Raw genomic sequence first — 26,627 nt, 5'->3', positions numbered from 1 at the left:
GCTTTGCTGTGTCGTCTCCAAGCATACGGCTCCGGTTGCCGCGATTGTTCAACGGAAATCTAAGAATCTCCGGCCTTGAAAATATGAGTTCATAGTAAAGAGGCGTCGTTAACATGGCACGGAACTAAATAAAACGATCGTTATCTTGAAAAGTTTGCTATTTTGAATTACGTAGCACTGAAATAATTTTAAATTACAGCTATAAGGAGTCGGCGTGGGATTTAAAATGCTCGTTAATCTGAAAAGTTTGTTAATGTGGTGTTCGTTGTACCGAGATTTGACTGTATACCGCATGAGCATGATTACGTAAAATGGACTTGATTATGATGTGAACGCCATGAAAGCATATCTACGATCCGGGTTGGGGTACTGCGCCATGCCTCAGAGGAAGAAGCCGGGTGTGATGTGCACGGGGTGCGAGCACGAATACCCGCTCGAGGAGACGAGATTCGAGTCGGTCGAGGACGCGGAAGGGCAGGACTTCATGTGCAGAGTGTGTGTGCTAGCGTCGCGTCTCGACCGGCTCGAGGAAGAAAAGGAGCAGCTCAGAGTTCAGGTAGGCGAGCTCAGGAGGAGTTGAAGGATGAAAAAGAGCAGAGGAAGGCACTCGAAGCGAGGTTGGCGCAAATGGAGGTCAAACTGGCGACGAAGGGTGACATCCCAACAAACGATGAAGCAGGTCACGAGGCAGATGTGTCGGCAGTGCATGACCCCGAGAAGGAAAAGGAGGAGGACAAAGACGCCACGCCGGAAGACGATCCCGGAGGACTGGCGCTGACTCAGCCGGCGCGGGAGCAGGTGGCCGCGCCGGGGGGCAGCCCGGAAAAGGAAGAAAGGCGCATGGTGATCGTGGCGGGGGACTCCAACATGCGGTACTCAGAAATGGAGATTAGAGGCCGGGTGAAGGAGGACGAGAGAGTGCCGGTTGGCGTGTTCCCGGGGCAGACGGTCAAGGTAGTGTTAGAAAAGGCAAAGGATAAAATGTGGGAAAATATGCAGGGGCAGAACCTAGTGATTATCGCAGGAGGAACCAATGAAGTTCTGCAGGGAAGGGGCGCGGGAGTGCGCAAGCAGCTAGAAAAGGGGGTGAAGGAACTAAAGTTTGGGTTTGGGCTAGTTGGTTCATATTTACACTGGGAAACAGCGCTTTAAACGAGGACAGCGAAGAAGAAGACACAGACAATAGCGCTGTTACTATCAACTGAGCAATATTTTATTGCTTGCGGAAATATAAAGGAAGAATACAATGACGTCACACGCGTGAAAAAGAAAAAGAAAAACAAACAAACTACAGGCGCATCTGCTATGCCAAGATAACTCGAAATTACATGTTCAAGTACACAAGTTCTTTCTGATACAGAGCAGAGAAGGTGAAGGAACTTCGGGTGCTGTGCCCACATGTGCAGGTCGTCGTGAGCACAGTACCAGAGATAATTGGGAGAGGGGTGCATGTGGAAAGGGAAGTTGTAGCGGTAAACCGAGACATACAGGAGCTTGGCAAGGAGCTGAGTTTCGTTGTCCTAGACATCAACAGGGATGTCCGATTGATGGTCCGGAAAAGGGCGTTCCAGCGTGACGGAGTGCATTTCAACGGGCAGGTGGGAGCAGCCATCGGAAGATGACACGCGGCGTGAACTCTTTCCTTTTAGGGGGTCCACAGGCCTTTGCGAAGATGGCGTAGACAAATGCAAGGAGCAAAAGGAGATAGCGGGGTCGGTGCAGATCGGTGCAGGCAAACGAAAGGGACGACGACGGCGTGTAAAGAAGAGAGGGGGGAAACTGAATATCGCGTACATAAACATGCAGGGTGGCAGGAAAAGAGAGAAGTGGATGGAGATTACTAAGCAGCTAGAAGAGGAAGATATCCAGGTATACGCTGTGACCGAGACGCACCTACGGGACTTGGAGGGAACCGGTAATCGGAGAGTATGTATGGGAAGGTTGTAACAGGACGGCTGGATTGAGAAAAGGCGGTGGAGTAGGTATGCTGGTACGGCAGGGGCTAATTGGAAGAGAGTGAAAGAAGTCTGTAAAGAAAATGAGTGGATGAAAGGGATAGTGGAGGGTAGGGAGGGAGACGGCTTTAGGGGTGTCTTACCTGTGGACGGGTAAGGATAGCAAAGAACAAAACGAAAAACTAGTGGCGTGTCTAAAAAAGGACATCGAAGATTTGAAACCTTCCGGGGAGGTACTATTGGTAGGGGACATGAACGCCCACATTGAAGATCTAGACGGGTACACCGACTTCAACGGAAATCTAATGCTAGATATGTGTGAGTACCAGAAGCTGATCATAGTAAATAGGGAACAAAAATGCGAGGGTCAAATAACGTGGGAGTGTGGTAGGAGACAGTCGAGTATTGACTACTGCCTTATTTCAGAGTGATTTTATGAATGGTTGGATGGAATGACCATAGATGAGGAAGGGGGCCACAGTCTGGGCAGTGATCACAAGCGCATAAACCTGAGTTTTGGAAAACGGGGGGGCGAAAAAACGGGCCGACCGAGGCAGTGCACAAAGTTAAACAGCAAACAAATTGCGGATATAGCCAAAAGCATAGAGGCTGACATAGAAAGAAATCCTGGAGAAGAGTGGGAATATGACAGGCTCATCAAGACTATGCAGGAAAAAATAGTCAAGGCAGAGGTGGCCAATCGATGGAGAGGAAAAAAAACACCAAAAAGCTGGTGGAACAAAGAAATAAAGGCGGCGATAGAGAGGCGTAAACAGGCGTCTAGAGAGCACAGGCAGGCCAAGAGGATGGGGAGACATCAGGAGGAGGTGGACCTAAAATGGGAGCAGTATAAGCAAATGAAACAGGAAGTGCAGCAATTAGTGCAGGTGAAAATAAAGGGGGACAGCGATCGATGGGTAGCGCAAATACGAGGAAGGGGTAGAGACGCGCCGAAAAAGTTTTGGAACCATGTGCAGGCATTAGGGAAGTGTACGAGTCCCACACAAGGCGGTACTATAGAAAACGAGCAGGGGCAGATGCTCAAGAGAGAGGAAGCATTAACATACCTGCACAAAATCATCACGGAGAAGTTCGGTAAGGTGGATGAAGAGGCCCCGCAGCGACACAGAGATGTCGCTGCGGGTAGGCCGAAATGTCTGGAGATAGATGGGGACAAGCTGAAATGGAAAAGAGCAGAGGAAAAGGTCCCCATGAATACCGCGGCAGGCACGGATGGGATACCGATGGAGTTGATTAACCAGTTAGGACCAAAAAGCAAGGGAAAACTACTGCAAGCCATCAGAACAAAGATAGAAGAAAAGGCAATACCGGCCGCGTGGCAAATGAGCAGGATGAACTTAGTGTACAAGGGCAAAGGAGTCAGGACAAACCCAAGCTCGTATAGGCCAGTAACCGTCACGAAAGTGCTGTACAGGTTAGCAATGCAGGCAGTGAAGTTCGAACTAGAGCAGTGGGTGGAAGAAAATAGGATATTAGGGGAGCTTCAAAATGGGTTTCGAAAGGACAGAAGACTAGACGACAACTTATTCGTGGTAAGCCAATGCATAGAGGTGGCGAAGATGCAAAACCGACCTTTGTGGTTAGCCTTTCTGGACATTAAAGCGGCGTATGATAGTGTAGACAGGGAGCGGCTTTGGAGTATCGGGGAGGACGAGAGAGTTGGGGCAGAATTCATTAGCTTACTCAGGGAGCTATACCGGGAGAACCAAGTGCAAATAGTGTGGGAGGGGGTAACATACCTACAAAGGTTTGAAACAAGGATGTCCTCTGTCTCCGCTGCTGTTCATGATCTACATGACGGGGTTAGAAAGGAAGCTAGAAGTCAGCACGATGGGGTTCGGCTTATCCTACATGAAAAACGGGCAGGTGGTGGAACAACGGGTTCCGTGACTAATGTATGCAGACGACATATTGTCACGGAGACAAGGACGACGCAGTTGTCTTGCAGGAGAAACAAGTTTATTGGAGCGAACTTGTGCTCCCCTAACAACTCAAAAGAATACAGAGGCGGCGAAGCAGCGGTCAACAAAGTGACTTGCGTCAGCGAGCGTCGCAGAATCGAATGCCCCGGCGTCTGCTCTGCAGGCTTTTTATCTTTCGGCGCGCGTGGTTCTGGAACCGTCGATTCGCATCGAGAACGTTGTAGATGCAAGAAGATTATTCCGGGATGTTCACGTTAGATCGGAATGCTCTCCCTATCTGAACAGATAACACATGCGGCACAGAAAGAAAGAATGGAACACGCGCTTCCCTTGGCACGGAGATAACACAGACCGGCGCAGCCGGGCGGTAAAAGCAAAACGCAAATAAACAAACCCAATGCATGGTTCGTGGCATTACCCCCCCTCTATGAGTGCATCGACCCGATGCTAACATAAGCGACAGTCCGAAAATGAAAATAAAAGTTCGTCATCGTTCGTAGAAAGGTTTTAAGCGAACCACGTGGACGACTTCGGGCCGCGTACGTCGTCGTGATGTGCCGGAGTCACCATCGGGGATCACTTCGTAGGTAAGTTGGCCAACACGTCGCAGAATCTGGTAGGGTCCGAAATACCGTCGCAGAAGTTTCTCGCTCAGTCCGCGTCGTCGGATGGGAGTCCAAACCCACACCCGATCCCCTGGTTGGTACTCGGCGTCTCGGCGTCGGAGGTTGTAGCGGCCGGCATCCACCAGCTGCTGGTCCCTTATACGAACTCGAGCGAGCTGGCGGGCCTCCTCCGCACGTTGAAGGTATCCTTGGACGTCGGCGTTGAGGTCGTCGTCTTCTACATGCGGAAGCATGGCGTCGAGCATCGTAGTTGGCCTTCTACCGTAGACAAGCTCGAACGGCGTCAGCTGCGTCGTCTCCTGGATAGCCGTGTTGTACGCAAACGTGACATACGGGAGCACTTCGTCCCAAGTCTTATGTTCAACGTCAACGTACATTGACAGCATATCTGCGATTGTCTTGTTCAGACGTTCTGTTAGTCCGTTCGTTTGGGGGTGGTACGCCGTCGTTCTTCGGTGATCCGTGTTGCTGTAGCGTAATACTCCTTGCATCAGCTCCGCAGTAAATGCCGTTCCGCGGTCGGTGATTAGGACTTCCGGGGCTCCATGTCGCAGCACAACTTGGCTTATAAAGAACTTTGCCACTTCTTGTGCAGTCCCCCTCGGAAGAGCGGCGGTCTCTGCGTAGCGCGTCATGTAGTCTGTCGCTACGACAATCCACTTGTTCTGTGATCGTGACGTAGGGAACGGGCCTAAAAGGTCCATTCCAATCTGTTGAAATGGTCTCGATGGGACGGCGATCGGTTGCAGAAGTCCGGTGGGTCTTGTCGGCGGTGTTTTTCGTCGCTGGCAGTCACGGCAGCTCCGGACGTAGTGGGTGACGTCAGTGGTAAGGCCGGGCCAGTAGTACCTCGCCTTGATTTTTCCAATAGTGCGGGCTGTGCCGAGATGTCCGGAAGACGGGTCGTCGTGGCACGCTTCCAAAATTTCGTCACGAAGGTCCGCGGGGATGACGAGAAGGTAATTCGCTCTTGTTCCGGGGCTGAAATTCTTCTTCACGAGGACGGAGTTTCGCAGGCTGAATGCTGGTAAGCTGCGTTTGAAGGTCCTAGGAACGGCAACGTTGCATCCCTCGAGGTACTTGATTATGACGCGTAAGTCGGGGTCGGCACGCTGCTGGGCGGCTAGGTCGCTCTCCGTCACGATCCCGAAGAACGCGCTGTCTTCATCAGAGTCTTGTGGTGGTGGGTCGACGGGGGCGCGGGACAGGCAGTCGGCGTCGGAGTGTTTCCTGCCGGATTTATAAACGACTGTAACGTCGAACTCCTGCAGGCGCAAGCTCCAGCGCCCAAGACGGCCAGAGGGGTCCTTCAAATTGGCGAGCCAACACAGCGCATGGTGGTCTGTTATAACCTTGAATGGCCTTCCATACACGTATGGGCGAAATTTTGAAATCGCCCATATAATAGCCAGGCACTCTTTCTCAGAAGCAGAATAGTTTTTCTCTTCCTTCGACAGACCACGGCTGGCATAGGCGATTACCCTTTCGCAGCCGCTTTGCTTGTGGACAAGGACGGCACCCAAGCCTATATCACTGGCGTCCGTGTGCATTTCCGTTTCGGCATTTTCGTCGAAATGAGCGAGCACGGGCGGGCTTTGCAGGCGTTTTTGCAGCTCGGAGAATGCTTTTTCTTGGTCGTTTTCCCAGCTGAAAGGGGTGCTGTCTTTCGTCAAGCGCGTGAGTGGCTCTGCAATGCGTGCGAAGTTTGCGACGAAGCGCCGGTAGTATGCGCACAGCCCCAGAAATCTTCGCACGCCCTTCTTGTCTTTCGGCCTAGGGAAGTTCGCGATAGCTGAAGTTTTTGCCGGGTCAGGTAGGACTCCCGCGGCGTTGACGACGTGGCCCAAGAACTTGAGTTCCTCGTATGCGAAACGGCACTTTTCAGGCTTCAGCGTCAACCCCGACGTACGAATGGCCTCGAGTACAGACTCCAATCTTGCAAGGTGTTCGTCGAAAGTCCGGGCGAATACCACTACGTCGTCGAGGTATACGAGGCAGGTGTGCCACTTAAGGCCAGCTAGCACAGTGTCCATGACTCTTTGAAACGTCGCTGGTGCTGTGCACAGCCCAAACGGCATCACCTTGAACTCGTATAGGCCGTCTGGGGTTATAAATGCAGTCTTCTCTCGGTCTCTCTCGTCCACTTCAATTTGCCAGTAGCCGGTCTTCAGGTCCATCGATGAGAAGTACTTCGCGTGGCAGAGGTGGTCGAGGGCGTCGTCGATTCGGGGGAGGGGGTACACGTCCTTTTTCGTGATTTTGTTCAGTCGCCGGTAGTCAACACAAAACCTTAATGTGCCGTCTTTTTTCTTTACGAGTACGACGGGCGCAGCCCAGGGGCTTTTCGAGGGCTGTATAATGTCGTCGCTGAGCATGTCGTCGACCTGAGTCCGGATGGCTTCCCGCTCGTGTGAAGAGACGCGGTACGGTGACTGTCGGGTGGGTCGGGCTCCATCTTCGGTTATTATTCGGTGCTTCGCTAGAGGGGTCTGACGTAGTTTTGCGCTCGACGAAAAACATTCGCTATAGCGACGCAGCAAAGCCAATAACTTGTTCCGTTGTTCTTGCGGTAGCGCCGGATTCACGTCGAAAGGCTGCGGGAGCTTGAAGGTTTCTACGGGTGTGCGTTCAAAGTCGGCGACCGCGATCACGTCACTTGCTTCTTGCGCTTCTTCGAGGAATGCAATTGCCGCGCCCTTGTTTAAATGCTGGTACTCCTCGGTGAAATTCGTAACCAAAATGTGGGATTGGTGTTCCTTGAAGCGCGCAATGCCTCTTGCGACCGACACACCACGGTTGAGAAGCACCCTTTGATCGGTGTCTACGATAGCGTCGACGTCAGGAGCAGCATCTTCACAGTAGACTGCGACCATCAAGCTTGCGCGGGGTGGCAGGGTGACATGATCATCGGCAATCCTTACAGCAGCACGTCGTTCGGGGTTCGGTTCCGGCGTCATGGAGTGATTGGGGGAAAAAGTTATTGACTTGGTCTGCAGATCGATTATTGCACCGTTGTCCATCAAAAAGTCCATTCCAAGAATTACGTCGCGGGAGCAGTTAGGCAGAATGACGAACGCCGCAGGGTACGTTGTGCCGTCTATGGTGACGCGCGATGTGCACGTTCCACTTGGCGTCACGAGGTGGCCTCCTGCTGTGCGTATGTGCGGACCGTCCCATCTGGTCATAACTTTCTTCAGTTTAGACGCAAATGGTCCGCTCATTACCGAATAGTCAGCTCCCGTGTCTACGAGGGCGACTACGTCAAAGCCGTCGATGGACACCTTGACGTCAGATGCAGTCTTCCTCGAGTTCCGGGTTCGTCGGGGCGTCGTATCTCTGCTTGTACGTGTTGACGGTCGGGCACTGTGCATCGTCGTTGTCGTCGTCTTCTCAACGGACGTCTGGGTCCAGTCGGGTGCGCGTCGCGGCGTATAGCTGTCGTCGTGTACGGGAGTCTCGTCAGGTCTGTGTCGGGTCGTCGGGATGAGGGCATGTTGTGAGTCACTGTCTTCCGCGAGTCGTTGCGTCGTTGGAGGGTTTTCATTTTTCCGCGATCGTGCAACTTTACCTCCAGAAGTTGCTGCTTTTAGTTTCCCCCGCGTGGGCTGGGGGACCTTCCACGTGAGAACTCAGCATTGCTACGGCGGTTCGGCGACTGGTATGGGTAGGGTGACGGCGAACGGTTGAAACGGGCTGGTCGACGGCTGGTGCTGGACAGGTACTCTTCGATCTCCGATGGGCGCTGGCCAGTTCGGGGGCGGGGTGCGTCGACGGAGAACCCTCGCAAACCGAGCCTCCTGTAGGGGCAGCGACGGTAGACGTGGTCGGCCTCTCCGCAGTGGTAGCACAGCGGACGATTGTCGGACGTTCGCCACACGTCGGTCTTCCTTGGGGCAGGGGGTTGCGCCGCAGGTGGTCGGGCCGGCGAGAGGGGACGACGGTACGGAGCCTCGTGACGATAGGGTGCAGGTGGGCGAGGGCGATGTACAGCAGCCGCGTAGGTCATGGCTTGCGGCTCGCGAGGTGCTACTGGCGTCGTTGAAGTTCCCAGCGCTTGCTGCACTTCTTCTCTAATGACGTCGGTAAGAGAAGCGACTTGTGGTTGCGGCGGCGTCGGGAGCAGTTTCCGCAGCTCCTCCCTCACTATTTCGCGGATAGTGTCGCGTAGTGAGTCGGAGTTGATAGCGCTGGCACCAAGCGTCTCCGAAACCAGCGCATTGATCGGGCGGTCGTACTGCCTCGTTCGGATTTCGAGCGTCTTCTCCATCGCGGCGGCCTCAGACGCGAATTCGGACACGGTCTTGGGGGGGTTGCGAACAAGGCACGCGAAGAGCTCTTGCTTCACACCTCGCATCAGAAACCGTAGTTTCTTTTCTTCCGTCATTCCAGGGTCCGCACGGCGGAAAAGTCGCTTCATTTCCTCGACGAAGATTACGACTCCTTCGTTCGGGTGTTGCGTTCGAGTTTCCAGTAAAATCGCAGCTCGTTCTTTTCTCACCACGGTCGTGAAGGTCTTAAGGAACTCGCTTTTGAATTGCGTCCAGTCGGTCAAGGCACTCTCGTGGTTTTCAAACCAAGTTCGGGCTGCATCCTCCAAGTAAAAGAAAACATGCCGGAATGTTTCTTCATCGTCCCACCTGTTGAAGATCCGCACGCGCTCCAGCTTCTCCAACCATTCCTCTGGATCTTCAGCGGGGGCTCCCCGGAACGATGGCGGTTCCCGGGGCTGCTGCAGCATGATTGGCGACGTTGTTTCTTGTACCATGGTGTTGGTTGCAGCGTTCCTTCTCTTTGGCCCTTCTTGGCATCAAACCGAACTCGGGTGGTAAATGTTGCAGGCGGAGGCTGGCTCTTGTTGGACTGGCTTGGCGGCTTCCCGAGGCTGCAGTGGGCATGAAGGGTGCGTACCCCGCACCTCCACCAGATGTCACGGAGACAAGGACGACGCAGTTGTCTTGCAGGAGAAACAAGTTTATTGGAGCGAACTTGTGCTCCCCTAACAACTCAAAAGAATACAGAGGCGGCGAAGCAGCGGTCAACAAAGTGACTTGCGTCAGCGAGCGTCGCAGAATCGAATGCCCCGGCGTCTGCTCTGCAGGCTTTTTATCTTTCGGCGCGCGTGGTTCTGGAACCGTCGATTCGCATCGAGAACGTTGTAGATGCAAGAAGATTATTCCGGGATGTTCACGTTAGATCGGAATGCTCTCCCTATCTGAACAGATAACACATGCGGCACAGAAAGAAAGAATGGAACACGCGCTTCCCTTGGCACGGAGATAACACAGACCGGCGCAGCCGGGCGGTAAAAGCAAAACGCAAATAAACAAACCCAATGCATGGTTCGTGGCAATATTGTTGATTGCGGACAACTGGATAAGTATGCAGGGCTTGATGGATATATGCGGCGAAGAAGCGACGCACCTAGGGCTATCCTTTAGCAGAGAAAAATCGGGGATCATGATCCTTAATGACGGCGAGGAACACAAAACAGTATCAGTGCAGCATGTAGAAATACCATTGGTGAAAGAGTATAAATATTTAGGAGTATGGCTGAACAACAGCGAAGATTACACGCAGGCGCATGAGGCTCACCTTAAGGCGAAAGAAAACGGAACGCGGCTATAATGAAGCATAGAGCCCTCTGGGGATACAGCAAATACGAGGTGATAAGGGGAGTCTGGAAAGGGGTCATGGTACCAGGATTAACTTTCGCTAATTCGGTTCTGTGCATGAAGCCAGAGACCCAAGCGGGCCTGGAAGTAAATCAGAGGGCGGTAGGCAGATTGGCCCTAGGGGCCCACAGTAAAACTACAAATGAAGCGGTACAAGGGGATATGGGCTGGTCGTCTTTCGATGCGAGGGAGGCGCAGAGAAAGATAAAGTTTGAGGAGCGACTTCGTGACATGGAGGACGAAAAATGGGCCGCGAGGGGGTTTAAGTACCTGTATTTGAGGAGCGTGGACACGCGGTGGAGACGGAGGACCAGACAGCTGACCAAGCGGTACGGAAAGTCGGTAGGGGAAAGCGGAGTTTACACAACAGTTAAAAAGCAGGTAAAGGCAGCAGAGACGACAAAGTGGGCACAGAGAATGGAAGCGAAAAAAACCCTGGAGACTTGTAGGGCAGAGAAACGGGAAATTAAGAAGGAGGGATTCTATGGCAATACGAGAGGCAGTGCGTTGCTTTACGAGGCACGGGCAGGGTACCTGAGAACCCGGGCATATACGGGTAGCTACAGGCAGCAGGATGAAACGTGTGCATGCTACGGCAGTGATCGGGAAACTATAGACCATATTGTCATGAGCTGCACAGAGATACGGCCACCGCGGGGTGAGGGGGAAACGACGCTGGCGGAGGCTTTGGGATTTGGGGCGAGGGGGAACCTCAACTTCAAGGCCATAGAGGTGACGAAGAGGCGACTGGAGTGGTGGTGGAGGAAAAGTAGGGAAGGGATAAGTACGCAGGCGGAGTAATCATGCGGACGAGAATTTAGAACAGCGAGGGGAGACAAAAGGGGGGGTGGGTGCGATGAGTTTAAAACAGAAAAGAGGGAGAGATGGGAGGGAGGAAGCAAATCTATAGGTTAGCTGGGAGTTGGGCAAGTAAACGTAATAAAACAGGCAAGTCGGTTGCTGACGGCCGTCGCCCCGATTTAAAGGGAAAGCCACTAATAATCATCATCATCATCATCATCATCATCTGTCTGCTAGCCGAGCTACGGCAGCCGTAATGCAGGGGCTGGGAGATCGTTCGGTGAAGCGGCGCGTACGTGAATTTTTTTAATTACTGATAGGCACAGAGAGATTGAAAATACAGTCGACAACAAATATTTTTGGCCTACTTTCATTTTTACTCACAGAAGCTGCAGCAGTGCGCGGAACTGCAGCAGTGCGCGGAACTGCAGCAGTGCGCGGAACAGCAGCGAGAACGCGGTCGTGCGACCTTTCCGAGCTCGTTGTCGAAACTCTTCTATTGCGAATAATTTTTTTTTGCTCATCCGCACGACTCCCGAGAGCGTAATTACTTTGCCGCCTTTTAAAATAAAAGGTTGTGCTAAACGCACACGTTCGCCCTTTTGGGCCGAAGAGCCTACGCGTAGCAAGAAATGTTGCTTGAGCAGTCTAAATCGCCCAAGGTGTGGGGTGGTAATGCCCGCCGTGTAGAGAATATGGTAAAATTCGTCCAACTGTGGTTCTTTAACGTGACCAGAGACGTCAGTGACACTTTCGTATTTCGCCTGTATCAGAAATACTACCTCCATAGCTAGGCACACAACCCGCGCTGTTTTCCTGTGTAGCGTGACGCCTGCGCCGTTGTATGCGCGAGGGCCCGGAACGAAGCTAAACCACGACAATACATATGCGACATTTTAATGGCTAAGGCACTGCAGTGCTGCCTACTCGACGCGAAAATGGTCAGTGAAAATTTACCAGGCGTTTCTCCATCAAGCTCGGCTTTCATGATGATACCGACGGTGCTGAGCGGTTGTCTATCTCACGCAAACACAGGCGTGCACGCCCAGATATAAAATACTGACGCGACTCTAAACTGGGATTGGCGGATATCAGTTGGGAATAATTGCAGTCGGCGTGGTAAGGCGACTTCGTGGACCACAAAATTCTCCACCGAACTTAGTAGGGTTAGGGCAAATTATACAGCTTTATAAAAGTAGTATGTTAAACCAAAATGTGCAGCGGGTAAAAACTGGGCCCGCGATGGCTGTATAAACTTAACCGCATCGCTGCCATGGCAGACGGCGTGTGGTGTGCATGTGTAAATGCTTCTTTGAAAACACACGGAAGATACCGGCATCATTAGCCTCAGTTATTTCTAATTAATTTGGAACTTGGGCTAACTGGTTCTTTCACACTATTTTACAAAAAAAAACTGCACGTAGACAATGGCGATAAAGGAAAATACAAGAGCTCATGTTTCTGTTTCCTTTCTTTTATCTATGCACGTTTTTTTTTTGTCAAAATCTGCGGAAGCCTCAATTATTTCTTGCGGAGAACTTGTGACATCCAGACTTTTGATATCGTGAGATTTTACTGATTAGGGAGCTCAATCGAACAACATCAGTGTAACACTGACTGCGGCATCGGCGAAAGCATGCAATTGGTGCCCGTGTTCTGTACGATTTGTATATTCCAATTTGGTTTTAATTTGAAGCCTTGCATTGCGGTGTCTATTATTTCCCACAGTGGCGTATCCAGAAATTATTTTCGGGGGTTTCTATACGCCACAAGTAAAAAAATAAAAAGAAATAGATCTTGCGGCGAAACAATTTTCGTTTTTCTGCTTCAGTAATGTCTGTGTTATTTGTTTCGTCGACGTAATATCTGCACAAAAATACGGATACGTATAAGAACCATACTTCTGAACAAACCAACTTCTGAACTTGTTATCCCTGTTTTTACATTTTAATATAACGACTCGCTGTGTACATAGCACTGCTCTGTCTAAGCCCCTGATTACCTATGTATACATTCAGCATAGGGATAAAAAATTATTCATGTTCCATGAAAGGCAAAATCTCCGTTATGTGTAACACATTTTTAACTACAAGTCGCCTTTCTTGCTGGAGAAAACACAACGCATTACAAGTGCCGTTCGCAGAGATTTGCCATCGAAAAGCACATGGGCCGCAATATCCGCGCACTGCGTCGCCTTGCTGTACCGCGTAAGTTCCACAACGCTCACTGCTGCTGGTGCGGCAGTGATCGGTGACGAATACAACGTGGAAGCTGAATCATAATGTCTACTCACTCTGGCAGCAGAAAACACCTAAACGCAGCGTGAATGACACGGAAAGTCAAGCACGCAGCGCATCCACCGCAGCTGCGCCCGCTACTCCGCAAACGATAGCCGGCCCCTCATTCGCAGCGGCCCCGCGCCGCTGCGGTCTGCGCATGTACGTACTAAGGGTGAACACGATCTGGCCGCGTTCTCCGCCGCGGCGGCCGGCGAGTGTCCACACCTAAATATTCTTACACCATGGTACCCAGCAATAGGGATTACCTCCACGGGCGAGTGCCCTACCTTCAGCACTTACGTTCATTTATAAATGTTTGTTCTAGCTCTCTCTCTCTCCTCTGCCATAATTACTGCATCTAAGCAGCCTCTAGTATCGCAGGACTGTCTCCACATTGCTTCTCCCGTAAGTCATCTCCGCAGGTAAACCACACCGGACCCAATGGTATGGCTGCTGTCTTACGGGTTCAAAACTTGGGGGCACGCACTTTTTGGGCAAAAGATTAATCAAAGCTGATTCATTACCGATTTCTTGGTATGTTTGTGTTTTTGTTTTAATTTTTTCTGGCTGAACATCCTTGTCTGCGCGCTTCATAGCGACCCATGAAGTCCGCCCGTTATTCTGAGATATAGATGCTTATAAAATAAATACTGCGTGAACTTATTCACACCCTTTATTTGTTAAAGTACATTCATGTTAGCTTCATAGAAAGATGCGTTTCTAGTTTTAAGCCTGCCTAATGAGCGGGGCCGATCGAGTTCACAGCGGGAGAGACATAACCATTTTAATTGAGTCTGGTGGTATTTGCCGAGCTAATTCAGCCGAACTAAAAGTAGACGATGTACTACATATGAAGAATGCAGTGCTAATAAAACGTAGCTGCACCATTTTAGTTTTTTGCGCACTTTGTTACACAATGAACATTTTCAAATTAAAAGTTGGACCCTTCAGATGTGCAGAAGCACATGCCGTCTTCAAACGGAAGCAATAAACAAGCACAGGATTAAAGCAGAAGCAGTCTTTACAGACCTACATTAAGAGAACGAGGAGACATTAAAACAGCTTCTCACGGAACTCACTGTCCTACGGATTATTGCGCGTGAAATACAGGCAGTTCAAACACTCCGACAGTCCACAAGAATACTCGTGGCATCTTCACCCCTTACTTGGCCTTCCTGCAGTCAGCGTGAGAAAACACATTTGAAGACCACACCGTATTTTGTTTAATTTAATTACATCACCTAAAGGCGTCGACGGGACGAGCAAGATTTCAAAAACGAAGCTGTGTCCGCCAGTTGTGAAATCAATTCGGCAACTCCTACGGTGAAGCTTGTGGGGGCCAAGCCCTCATATCGGGGCGAGGAGGCGCTAGCGACGTCCTCCTCCTTGGTGGGGCGAGGGCGATCCTCGCGCGCTTCCCTCCTCTCCCTACGAGGCGACGGGGGATGCGCGCAGGAGACTCCCCGGCGAGACCGCCCTTGGGACGCGCAGAGATCGCACGGTACGTAAATGCCCTTCGGCCACTTCTGGCCGTTTCTTGCATTGACCGTTGTTTCCCACTTCCGTGGGTCACGGCACCCACCGTGTCGATTAGCGCATGCCTCGATTTGCGTCAGTGCGTTTATCTAGGATGCCCGGCGAGTCTCCGCGGGCATATTCCACTTCTTGGTGGGTTGCCCCCGCGTCCGCGATGTGACGGCTTGCGCCGTCTGAGGTCAGCGGACGAGCGCCGATGCCGGCCGATCGAGTCCAGCGGCTTGAAATGTGTAGCGGCCACAGAGAGCCCCCTTCCCCTACGTCAGCGAGCGTTGCGGCCGGCCAACGCCGGCGGACGCTAACTGCTGCCTGACTACGGGCTGGGCACACGCTGACGGCTGTATATGCCCCAGGGGCTAGGTGCGTAGTACAGTGTAGTGTTTGTATCGTGGTTGTCCGCGTAATAAACCCCTGTACTATGATATGTATCGCTTCCCGGTGAAGTGACTGACAACGTACACTCGCGGCGAGAGTCGTGGCTCGCTCTCGAACCCGTCGTGGGCCGAGTCTCTCGGCAGGGCAGTTCGGTGCTGCGCGAGAGCAGTGAGAATAACGACGGCGCGTTATTCTCTATTATTCTATTCTATTCCTTAATGGAAAGTATTAAGGGTAAGGATAAGATAATGCCCACAAGCTGAACATTGGAATCAATATGCAAGGAACACAGGCTTCAATAAATGCCTGGGACATTTCCCAGCTTTCGCTGAGGGAACACATCCCAATATCAGACGCGCTCTGCAAACGGCCATCGTATTCACCACGTCTACGTGTTGTCCTGATCGAGCGTTCACTAAACGTGATTCCGCGTATCAAACGGGCGTCGTTCGAATATATTAAAAAACCATCTGTCTGTGCACGGCGAGCATTTTGTATCATGAAAAAAATAAAAATAGTGAGTCATAAAGCGTTCTCATAGATAACCACTGTGGATGCGCGAGGCGCGCATCGAGATGCGTGCCACTAATACTTACGGATAGTGAAGGTGAGAACGGGTTTGCGAGAACCAAATACCCATTTTTCGCGATCTCACCGCACAACGTTATCCTCTCGGTGGAAGATAATTGTTTAAAAATCCCCTACCCATCCTTCTATTTATTATAATGCTGCCGTTATGGAACGCACTGGTTACTTGTTGCGTTGTATGAGCGGAAATAAATATTTTTAAGCTTAATTGCTACACCCAAGAACAGAAATGAGTTTTTAAGTGCGAATGCACTTTATAAGCGACCCCAAACCATTCACCGCCGGCGGCGTTGGCGTCCGCAGTGCTCCTCTATATTTGAAAAAGAAACAGCATCCGGCGCCAGGTTTCGATCCGAGGACTTTGCGGCCGCAGCGCGACGCTCTACCGACCAAGCCACGGATATCAGTGTTATATCACGGTGATATCAGTGTTAGACGCGCCTTATATCTTTAACGCATTCAAACTACGTCGTCAGCGGCGTGCGTTGGCGACTCAGCGGCGTTATAGCGGCTTGATAACTGCGTGGTGTACACATGATACTACAAACCCGATGGAAGAGATGGAAGAGAAGGCGGCGAGGCGGTGGGCTGCGGGGGCCGAGCGCAAGCGCCGCAAGCGGGCCGACAACCGTGCATTCGCACTTTCACATTCTCCCCCTCGGGGAAATGCGGGGGAATTTTTTATTATATCTTTTGGATTTTCTGGAATTTGGCTCATAATGTTGCTCCACCCTCCCCCCAACACAGCCGCCACGAACTTTCCCCCATTCCTTGTGGTATGCGCCCCCCCCCTCCCCCCCCCCCTTTTGAGTGAGCCTGGGAGCAGCTTTACGGTGCGGCTGCTAACAGATGCGCGCTTGTAAACCAAGGTTGCCATGTTGATCCAGTTCTGCGAATTTTGATCGGCCGCCGGTCACTGCGATCTATCAGCGTTTTCGTAGGGTGCCCCTACTGCTTTTCTCGGCGGCGACAGCTATCATAGAGCGTCGCTGAATTTTACAAGACGACGGAATCGACTCGGACATCAGCGGACTTCCCCGTGTGATGCGCGTGGTGGTGCCGGGACCTCTTCAGTGGGCGTGGGAGCAGCTTTACGTTGCGGCTGCTAATAGATGCGCGCTTGTACACCCAGGTTGGATCTTTTTCCTCGCTGTACGCTTAACGATCCAACAATGTGTGTTTATTGCCGTTCCCACGCGCGGGAGTGCTGTTGCCAATGGTGTGCGAATGCTTTGCCGCTTGTAAACAACTGCTCTTGATTTCTTGGAATCTAGAGTTAAAGCCAGGTCCCCCTCAACGTGCGCAGGCGTCCTTGACTGATACCATTCAAGAACCTATCGATGCTGAACGACTTGAATACACGCACACTTAAAGTGGAGAAAGATCAGACAGATTTAATCCTCTCGGCAAAAGAAGTTCGAGAAATCCAGGAATCAATGGAAAGGAGCATTACAAATATGAAAAAAATTCACGCCAATCCACCCTCTGAATGTGGTTGGAAGGCAAAGCTGTAAACGGCACCCACAACGATAGCCCATGTTGCGTCACTTAAATTGATTTGATTGATTTATTGTAGGTTTTAACGCGCCGACGCAACGCAGGCGATGAGGCGCGCCGTAGTGGAGGGCATCGGATTAATTTTGACCACCTGGGGATCTTTAACGTGCAGCCGAAATCCCGTACACGCCGCTTACATTCACTCACGTGGCTCTACAAATAATGAAACCAGAAAGAAGGGAAATGCACTTAACCAGACATTTATTACTTCAAAAAAATATGCTTGTAAGGTTAAATCAATGCATGATGTATGAACGGTTGTTGGTTGAGTTGTATTGGTGTAGCACATGAGGGGAAACTTTTTTTTATAAAATTAAAGGAAGCTCAAACCCGGTGTTAGAGGATCTTACTTTCCTGTCTCTGCCGCTGCGGATGAAGGCGACAAGATGGCGGCAGAGACGGAGAAGGAGGAGGAGGTAGAGGAGCAGGAGAAGAAAGTAGGTGGAGGAAATATTTGTATTCAGATTTCTAACGACCCAAAGTGCGGTCCAGAGGAATGTTTCCTTCTTCAGTGGAGCCCATATTCAGTCCTCGCCGCCTGTGCTCTGTCCACCAGCTGAAGCTGGGTAGCCAGAGAGGGGCTGGACAGCAGCCACTCCCACTGCTCTTTTGATGGGTAATTGACGGAAAGAGAGGAGAGTGCTCAGGGCTAAAGTCGCACACCCCGATTATGTGGTGGAGTGTTCCTATGTCTGAGCAAAATTTACATTCAGGGTCGTAGCGATTCGGCTGCATTTAGTGAAGACGCGTCAAGTGTGGTAAGGAGCCGGAATTTATAAGCCGTAGGGTACTTTAATGTTCTCTGGAAAGGCCAGCGTATGACGAAGGTTGGCTGTCTCTCTGAAGGACCTGACAAGACAAGCGGGTGATTATCGCCGTGCAGCTCCACAGAACGGGGGGTAAAGGCGGAGACGTGTTTGTGGGCGTGTTAGTTGCCCTCCACGTTGACCTCCAAGTGTGAGCGGGTGTCCAGATGAGCTGAATGGAACCGTTTGGGGAGCGGTTTTTTAGCACACGCAGTGCCGGTCGGGACACACAACCCGACTGCTAATTACGGTAGGCTTGTTGGGAATCTGTGACTACCTTCCGAACCCCTGGTTGAGTTAGAGCCAAGGCGATGGCTGCCCCTTGTGCTGCCGTCATGTCTTGGGTCTTGAGCGAGGCTCACGCAAGGAGGTTGGTGCTGGAGGTAGCCACGATGATGGCGTACTGCTGCCCTCGGTGTTGGGAGGCGTCTGTGTAACTGCATGATCCCCACCGAGGGTAGTGTTGAGCGCTTGAGCTTGTGTTTGCCGGCGACCCTCGTCATGTGAGGGATTCATAGTTCTAAACAAAGGGAGTATCTTTAGTTCTTGTTTCAAAGAGTCCGGGAGTGCATCAAGCGGAGTGACATTCTGTGCTGCCCAGGCAATCTGGTGAAGCATGAGGCGACCCGCCGCAGTTCTGCTTAATCGGAGCTTCTTTTTAGAAAGATGGCCCTCTAGCAGCTCTTCCGGCGTGTTGTAAATCCCTGTGTCAAGCATTCTCTCTGTGGACGCACTCATGGGAAGGCCAATGGTCTGCTCAATCCTTTTTCTAATCATTATATAAAGTTAAGCATTCTCTCTGTGGACGCGCTTATGGGAGGACCAATGGTCTGCTCAATCTTTTTGTAATCTATATATATATAGCATATTTACGTCTTCCTTGCCGAGAAGAAGACAGGACGTTGATGAAGTGATTCTCGAGAGGACAAAGGCTTGAATTAGTCGAACGGTATCAGATTCCTTGCGGCCTCGTCTCTTGATGGCAACTCGCCTGACCATGTGTATGATTTGATTGATGCTGTGTTTAAGGTGCTGGAAGGATACGTCACTCTTGGTGTTAGGCTGGAAATGTAGGCCCAGGATCTTGATGCTGGGGCATGGAGTGATGGCCTGGCCATCAAGTAGTATTTAAAGTGTTCATTGGTGTGTCGCTTGGCCTGAGTGCGGACAACAAGGAGCTGTGATGTTTCGCTTGAACACTGGAGACCACAGGCGTTAGCCCACTGGCGTTCTAGAAGTGAGATTCTATGCGTTGACGTGAGCTTCCTTTAATTTTTGTAACTCCTAGCACATGTGCAAGGCGCGCATAGGGCCGCTAGACGTACCGTGGGCGGTGTGCACAGTGGCGCGAGAGGTCGCGTGAAGCTATCACGTGGCATTCAGCGAGAATGCAGGGGGAAACTCGTACATGTGCTTGGTGAGTGCACCACCTGTCTCAGCTACCCGGTAAGACCACGGGCTTATCGCTTTGTTACTCCTTTAGTTCCACATTCGATTCCCGGCGGTGCTAGTGAATTCTTTTATTTCTTCGCGGGAGTTTTCTGTTTACACCAACGGTCGTGTAAGAACCCTTAGGGGTAGAGGTAAAAAGCTTTGCTTTAAAACGACTGACAGCTGTCGAAGCGAAAATATCGGCCGCCAGTGCTATGCAAACTGAGCTATCAAACCTAAACCAGGTGTTGCACTGTCTCGCAAGCAAAAGTGAGAGTTTACTAGCGGGTTAGGCCGAACTAGAAGACAGAATGCGGCGGAACAATCTTTTATTTTACGGCTTGCCTGATAAACATTCACAAAAATGGGAAGAGGCTGAGAATACGCCAATTAACGTCATCGCTGGCAGTTTTAAACTCTATAGGCCATGACGAAATTAAACGGCCGCACAGGGTTGGTAACTTTACACCAAACAAAAGTAGCCCGGTAGTAGCCAAATTTTCTTCTTTACAATGATTCCACTTCGAAGCTTGCAGATAGTGGTGTCAGCATTAGCGAAGAATATTCCCTCCCAACGCGGCAAGCAAGGAAAAAGCTGGTACAATTTAGTATAGCACAAAATTCGCCATACAAGCTGAGATATGAAATACTTTAAGTGAATAAAAAATGCTACAGCTACAATCACGCTAGTGACACAGTGGTTAAGCTACCAGGCACCTTTGCCCATTTTAACGCTTCAGATGCAGAAAGCCCCGCTGCCTGCTAATCAACACACGCAGTAGAATAACGGTCAGCGAGAAGGGCGGAAGGGGGGGGGGGGGGGGGGGCTGTCTTGCGCTGTCGCAGGAAGTTTATCTTTCTTTTCTTTCCACAAATATTCAAAGATAATGGCCGATGCGCAATGATATTTGCAGTGTCCTTGATTACAGCGATGCAGACGTGATTGCCTCAAGTGAAACGTGGTTATCAGCAACAGTGGTGAAGAGTGAACTTTTCAAATTCCGAAAAAGCTTTATTCGTTTATCGTCGTGATAGGGGAGAAAGGTGCGGAGGGGGTGCGAAACTGCTTGCGCCGATAGCCTTTTTCTCATCTCCAATTTCTATTACCTGAGACTTAGAAATCGTTTGGGTGGAGGTCTACATTTCCTTCAAGAAACGTTTTGTAGGCGTTTTTTATCGACCCCCTCCGACTTGTCCCTCTTTCTTCGATGGGCATCATGATGCCGTCAACAAGATCATTGTACGTTTCCCTAATGTTCCCATAATTCGAATAGACGATTTTAATTACCCAAGCATTGTGCGGTCCATGGTGCCTCCTCAACCTACTCTCTACTCGAATGAATGTGTCAATTTTTTGAGCCTGTGCGGTTATTTTAATTTTTCCCAACTCGTTACTCAGCCTACAAGAGTTACTATGACAGCGACGAGTCTTTCAGACCTTGTACTTACTTCTGTGTCTGAAATTATTTCTCCTCTTCCCTACCTGGTTGTAGCGACCATTTAATTCTGCACTTTACAGAAAATTTGCCTGTTTTTCGTCGCGCGAACAACGGAAAGCAAATCGGGGACTACCAAATGGCAGATTTTGACGGAATAAATTGTGAGCTTGCTTCATTTCTCGAAAGCTTTTTACTCGGCTTTGATGACATATCGGTTAATGAGAATTGGAATTTGTTTAAAAGAAAGGTCGCCGCTCTATTAGGTGACTTCGTGGCAATTAAAGCGAGCACAACTGGAAGGCAGGCGCCATGGTATAACCGATCATTGAAAGATTGCGCAACAAAAAGAAACGTTTATTCCGATCCGCAAGATTATCGAATTTTGAATCACAATCGTTAGCCGCCGCCCAGTACAAAGTTGCACTGAACGAGGCTCAAAATTATTTTTAATACAATGCTACCATGTATGTTACTAAATAATTTCAAGGAAATCTGTAATACCAGTAACCAAAATAAGGATAACTTAACGATTACTCTTAAAATCCTAGATGGAGTTACTACTGTCACCGTTTATCCGGCATTTCAACCTTTTGAGGTACTTTCTATGAAGCCAGTTATATTCGACAACTCCGACATTTTAGGTTTAATTGAAAAACAAAAAAGTTACGTCGTCATGTGGAGTAGACAACATCAATTCCAAATTTTTTATCAACATAAAATTGTATTTTTCTATATTTTTGACAAAATTGTTCACGCAATCACTTGAAACTTGCTTAATTGCGGATGATTGGAAGATTGGGAGGGCGGTTTCCTTGCACAAGTCTGGGGTTAAACATTCCCCGCACAATTTTCGCCCATTATCATTAAGTTCCGTTTCATGCAAACTCATGAAACACGTCCTCTAATCGTGCGTTGCAAACTTGTTGGAAGACAATTCATTTTTGAGTGACTAACAGGACGGGTTCACAAAATCATTCCCATGTGAAACGCAGCTTTTTGTTTTACTCATGACTTAGTTCTAGATCGCGGGTAGATTACGGACTGCATGCTTCTTGATTTTGCAAAGGCTTTCGACACTACGTCACATGAACTATTGTTTATACTTAACAATGTTTATTTGGATACTAACATGCCTGCATGGCTACGCTGCTTCCTAACTAACCGTTCACAATTTGTTACTGTAAATAACTTTGATTCTTGTTTATCTGCCGTTCGTTCAGGTGTTCCCGGAGGTTCTGTGTTGGGGTCCTTACTTTTGTTGCTCTACATCAATTACTTGCCAGCTAACATCCGTTCATTAGTCTGCCTTTTTGCTGAAGACTGTGTAATTTATCGGGAAATAACTAGTACATCCGATATTAACACTTTACAATCCGATATTAAGCAAGTTGAGGTATGATGTATGTTGTAGAAAACGAATCTTGATATTATTAAATGCCCATGCATGCGCATTTCTTGACTAACTCTGCAGCACCTAACTACATTCTTAACGACGTCACTCTCGAAACAGTCCAATCTTATAAACACCCTGGTGTACACTTATCATCTCACCGGTCGGGGAAACGTTACATTTATTATGTAGTCAATAATGATAACCGTATGTTGGGCTACCTTCGGGGAAATTTTTATAAGGCTCATGATTTCCTAAAGTTTCTTCTTTACAAACGACTCATTCGTTCACCATTAGAGTATGCGGCTTCTCTTTGGGATCCCGGTCACGAATCACTCATTGCAAAAACAGAGAAAGTCCAAAATTGTGCGTCGCGCTTCATTCTTTCTAATTACCACCCCAGATAAAGCGTTACGGCCATAAAATTAGGCCTTTCTTTACCGCTGCTCGACCATCAGAGGAAATTATTTTGGTTGTGTTTTTTACAAAATGTACCACAAAAATGCTACTCTAAAACAACAGCCACTATCTTCTCCTTCTTGCATTCCGGCACGCTTTGATCATCTGTACGAAGTTAAGGTCAGTTTCTGCCATAGAAAGCATTTCCACGATTCGTTTATCACCAGCTCTTGCGTTAGTTGGAACCGCCTTCTTTCGTCTGTAGCTGCGATAACAGATGACACGGCTTTTCGATCTGCTGCAAGCAATTTATTGTGGTGATTGCTTATCTTTACGTCGTTGTTTTCAGCTTCTGTTTGTGCAGCTGCTTTTCTTTTTCTGTTACACAAGATGTGACCCACACACCCCTGTAACACCCTTTGGGCCCGGGGGGTAACCAAATAAATAAATAAATACCGAATCGGCCAACTCTTATGTGCCAGACATTCACTTTAACACAGACTGTCCATGCGTAGCGTCACTTCAGTTCCCGCTTCCGTGAATAGTCATGCCGAGCAGTTTTTGAGTTGTGGGCAAAGATGTTCATTGACATAGGTCGCTTTACCGCGTACCCCTGTTCATCTCTTGAGAACCCTGTTAAATCCTCGAAAGGGCATGCGTCGCGCGAGAAAGATGATGTGGGTAGGGCGTTGCTAACGCGGTATTCACGGGTCAGTAACGAAGAAGAAAAAAGTCACAACCACGGTTTCGGAACGGTAGTTTGCTGTGTCGGGTCGCTCTATGTTCTCAACCAACCCTATTTTCCGTGGTTTCGACATAACGGAATCCTTTTGATCGGGTTATTGCAAACTGTTACAATGTTCTCTTCCAAAGCATCACCCTCATTTGCGTTAGAAGAGTTTTCCAATTTAGGACTCCGTGACAAACCCTTATATCGTCAACAGTGATGGTTTCCTCATGATCAGCCCCGATTTTGGCAAGCACGTCCACAAGGTTTTCATATGTCTCATGTGCAATTCGTTTGAATTCAAAATTTTCAACCCAGAATATCGTTCTTCAACGGTAAGACGCATGCTGCATTCGCGTACCTTGCGTCTCAAGCATTCGGCTTCTTGTGCCATTTTTTTCTTGGAAGGCTTTCAGAGCAACAATTTCCGTTTTTATATCAAGACGTTTCTTCTTGACCTTATCCTACTTCTTGTTTAAAAATTTCACCGTGCTTTTTATTTTCCTTATCTCCTTCCGCAATTCCAGTATAAGGTTTTCGATCTCGCAGCCGCATTCAAGGTTAACGCAGTGATACAGAATGCAGCAATGCAGACAGCAATTTAATAACACTGTGGCAGCAAAGGCAGCGTGGAACCAAAGGAAACAAATGACATATTGTCAACCTGTGGATCAATCAGAACAATAAGCTCCCGTACTGCTCGCTCGCTGCATCGGCTGCCAAGTTATTAGTACGAGTAGGTGCGAAATGTTGATTGGAGCCTATAACCTTGCTATTCTGCCTAATTACAATATTATTATTGTTGATTTCTGCCCATTTCCCCCAACAGAAATTCGCAGGGTAAAAAGATATAAATGGCAAATATTATCAGGCAAGCTCAAAGCAACACAAGTGGCGGGCCTATAATGGTACGTTTATCTATTGAGCATACACAATAAGGTACTTCTGCCAAGCGCTTACCATTGGGAACATACACAACGACTAGCAAGACGAGCAGAGCCGCCAAAAAAACCAGGTTTTTCATCTTGCCCAGGTAAAGTGCGACGCAAGCCCTTCTCATAGAGAGGCAATGATTGTCGTGGGATCTGTTTTTATTCAGCCCTCCTTGTCTAACCGCTTCGGCAAATGCCAAAATTGCAGATGGGTTGTCGTGCACAATGGTTCAAATCGTTTCCAGGCTTTCAAAACTTTTTTTTCTTTTTAATAATCTTGTCATAGCTGAAAAACAATGTCAACCGGACTAAAGCGTGCCCTCCTGCCTATTTTTGGTGTCGCGTGTTGCTATCAATGCACTGAAGAAAATGGAGCATGCGTTTTTTTTAAAGAATGCGAGCGCACGCTAAAACATGCTTTGTGCGCTTGATGTGCCAGAAATTATTTCAGGACTGACACGGTTCGTTTTTCTTGATGGTGATGGGAAGCATAAACGGAAAGATGCGACGAGGGGTCGTTTGTCTCCTACGACCAACTCAGCCTGTGTGATACCACTCTTGCGTGTTCATTTCCACATGCGTCAAGTACACGAATCTTCCTCGGACCCAAGGAGGCCCAGGAAAATAGACAACCAATCGGACAAAGCCGACCGGAGCTTTCTGCTCATCCCCGCAGCAACATCAACCCAGTGGAGACGTGGCCTATAGCAGCCTCTGTCATGTGACAACACCGGACTCGCCAGCAGAGGCGCTGCTCTTGTAACGGTGCTCTGGTTCGCTTTTTTATAAACGGCGACAGTCTTTGCTGTACAGATAAACACAAAAATTCTATTTTCCCTGTGCCATTTGATCTGTCTGGCTGGCTCGCATAAATCAGTCAAGCGCGTGGTTTGTGGGTCTGTTCGTGAATGGTTCACTAGCTTACTGGCAATTAGTATGTCACTGTTTACCTTTAGTTGGCGACTAATGAAGGTACCATGCTGCTGACCCGTATGTCACCAGTCATTCACGTTACCCATGGATAGCTCAGAGACCACGTACTCGTTCCCCACAAATTACGAACATCCCGCGGGGATAGATGGTGTAGCGGGTAAGGACAAGGAAAGAAATTTTAGGTAGAATAGGTGGATGCCAGGAGTGTACTCGTGAAAGGCAAGGGGATAACAGTGTTACAAGCAATAAGGGAAGAAGAACGCTTCTGCCATGCCCTCGCTGTCCGCAAAATTACTGAAATGGAAAGCATTCTGCAGTGAAGGTCCCCCTCCCAGCGGAGAAATTCGAACTAGTTTGAAGGGGAATCTAAAAATAGCTTTTTTGCACAATGCCACGGACATGCCACCAACTCCTGTGTCTCGTAAGCTATTGTGCATTATACCAAACAAAAAATTACATGACCACGACGTAAGTACACAGTCCACAATCTCCTTCACGGAAGCCTTTCACACGTTCTCTTTGTGTGCTTCAACTCAGGTTGCTCATTATAATGAAAGCATGTCAGGTGCTTGTTTTTGGAAAGATAATAATTGCAAATTGTTTGTTCTGTGTTGCGGAAGCTACACATGTACACGTGATAATTTTACATATTACACGAAATTTTTGTAGGCCGCATTCTACCACCAATTCCTTATTTTACAACCCACAGCATGACACGGTTAAGAGTTCGTTAAAGGCAGGTCGAGCCGGCGATTTGGAAAAAACTGTGCAAGGGAATATGACGCAGCGTGAACACGACGTCGCGCATTGGGATTTGCTGCATCACCAGTACATTTTTTGTTGTATTCATACACTAGTTCTACATGTTCATTAAATTTTGTGCGTCCTTTGGACTCATTGTTCATAACGTGTGGTCTTTGAGAAGGTGACCCAACTGAGTTTATAAGAGTGTACGCGAGATTTTTGCTTAAAAGAGCGTGCGACTCACGTCATACTCTCTCGCAAACGACATTGTGAACGAACCAAGTGATGAAGAAGAAAGGAAGGCACAAAAGAAGAGCAAACGTTTTTTTTTCTGTCTTTGAGCATTCAACTCCTGCTCCAAAAAGTATAAGCATAGCTCTTTTCGTTTAACACGCAATACTTCAGCGTGGTTAGGAGAACCGATAGACGATTTTGGAGAATTGGTCCATTATATTGCGTATTATAAACTTGTTGCAGAACATGATAGAGTTTAT

General features: G+C 49.1%; 1 long non-coding RNA gene across 1 annotated transcript in view; it reads right to left on the bottom strand.

The window, feature by feature from the left end:
* The window catches only part of LOC144160510 (uncharacterized), a 38,023-nt gene extending 13,403 nt beyond the window's left edge, over positions 1-24,620 (bottom strand). Inside the window, exon 1 of the long non-coding RNA XR_013320377.1 lies at positions 24,485-24,620. This is a non-coding gene — a long non-coding RNA (uncharacterized LOC144160510). The remainder of the gene's footprint in view (positions 1-24,484) is intronic.
* Positions 24,621-26,627: the final 2,007 nt, after the last annotated feature.

Source organism: Haemaphysalis longicornis, unplaced genomic scaffold (genome assembly GCF_048455015.1).
Source record: "Haemaphysalis longicornis isolate Haplotype H1 unplaced genomic scaffold, Haemaphysalis longicornis Haplotype H1 scaffold_101, whole genome shotgun sequence".
NCBI classification, from domain to species: domain Eukaryota; kingdom Metazoa; phylum Arthropoda; class Arachnida; order Ixodida; family Ixodidae; genus Haemaphysalis; species Haemaphysalis longicornis.
This window is presented reverse-complemented; position numbering and strand designations above follow the sequence as displayed.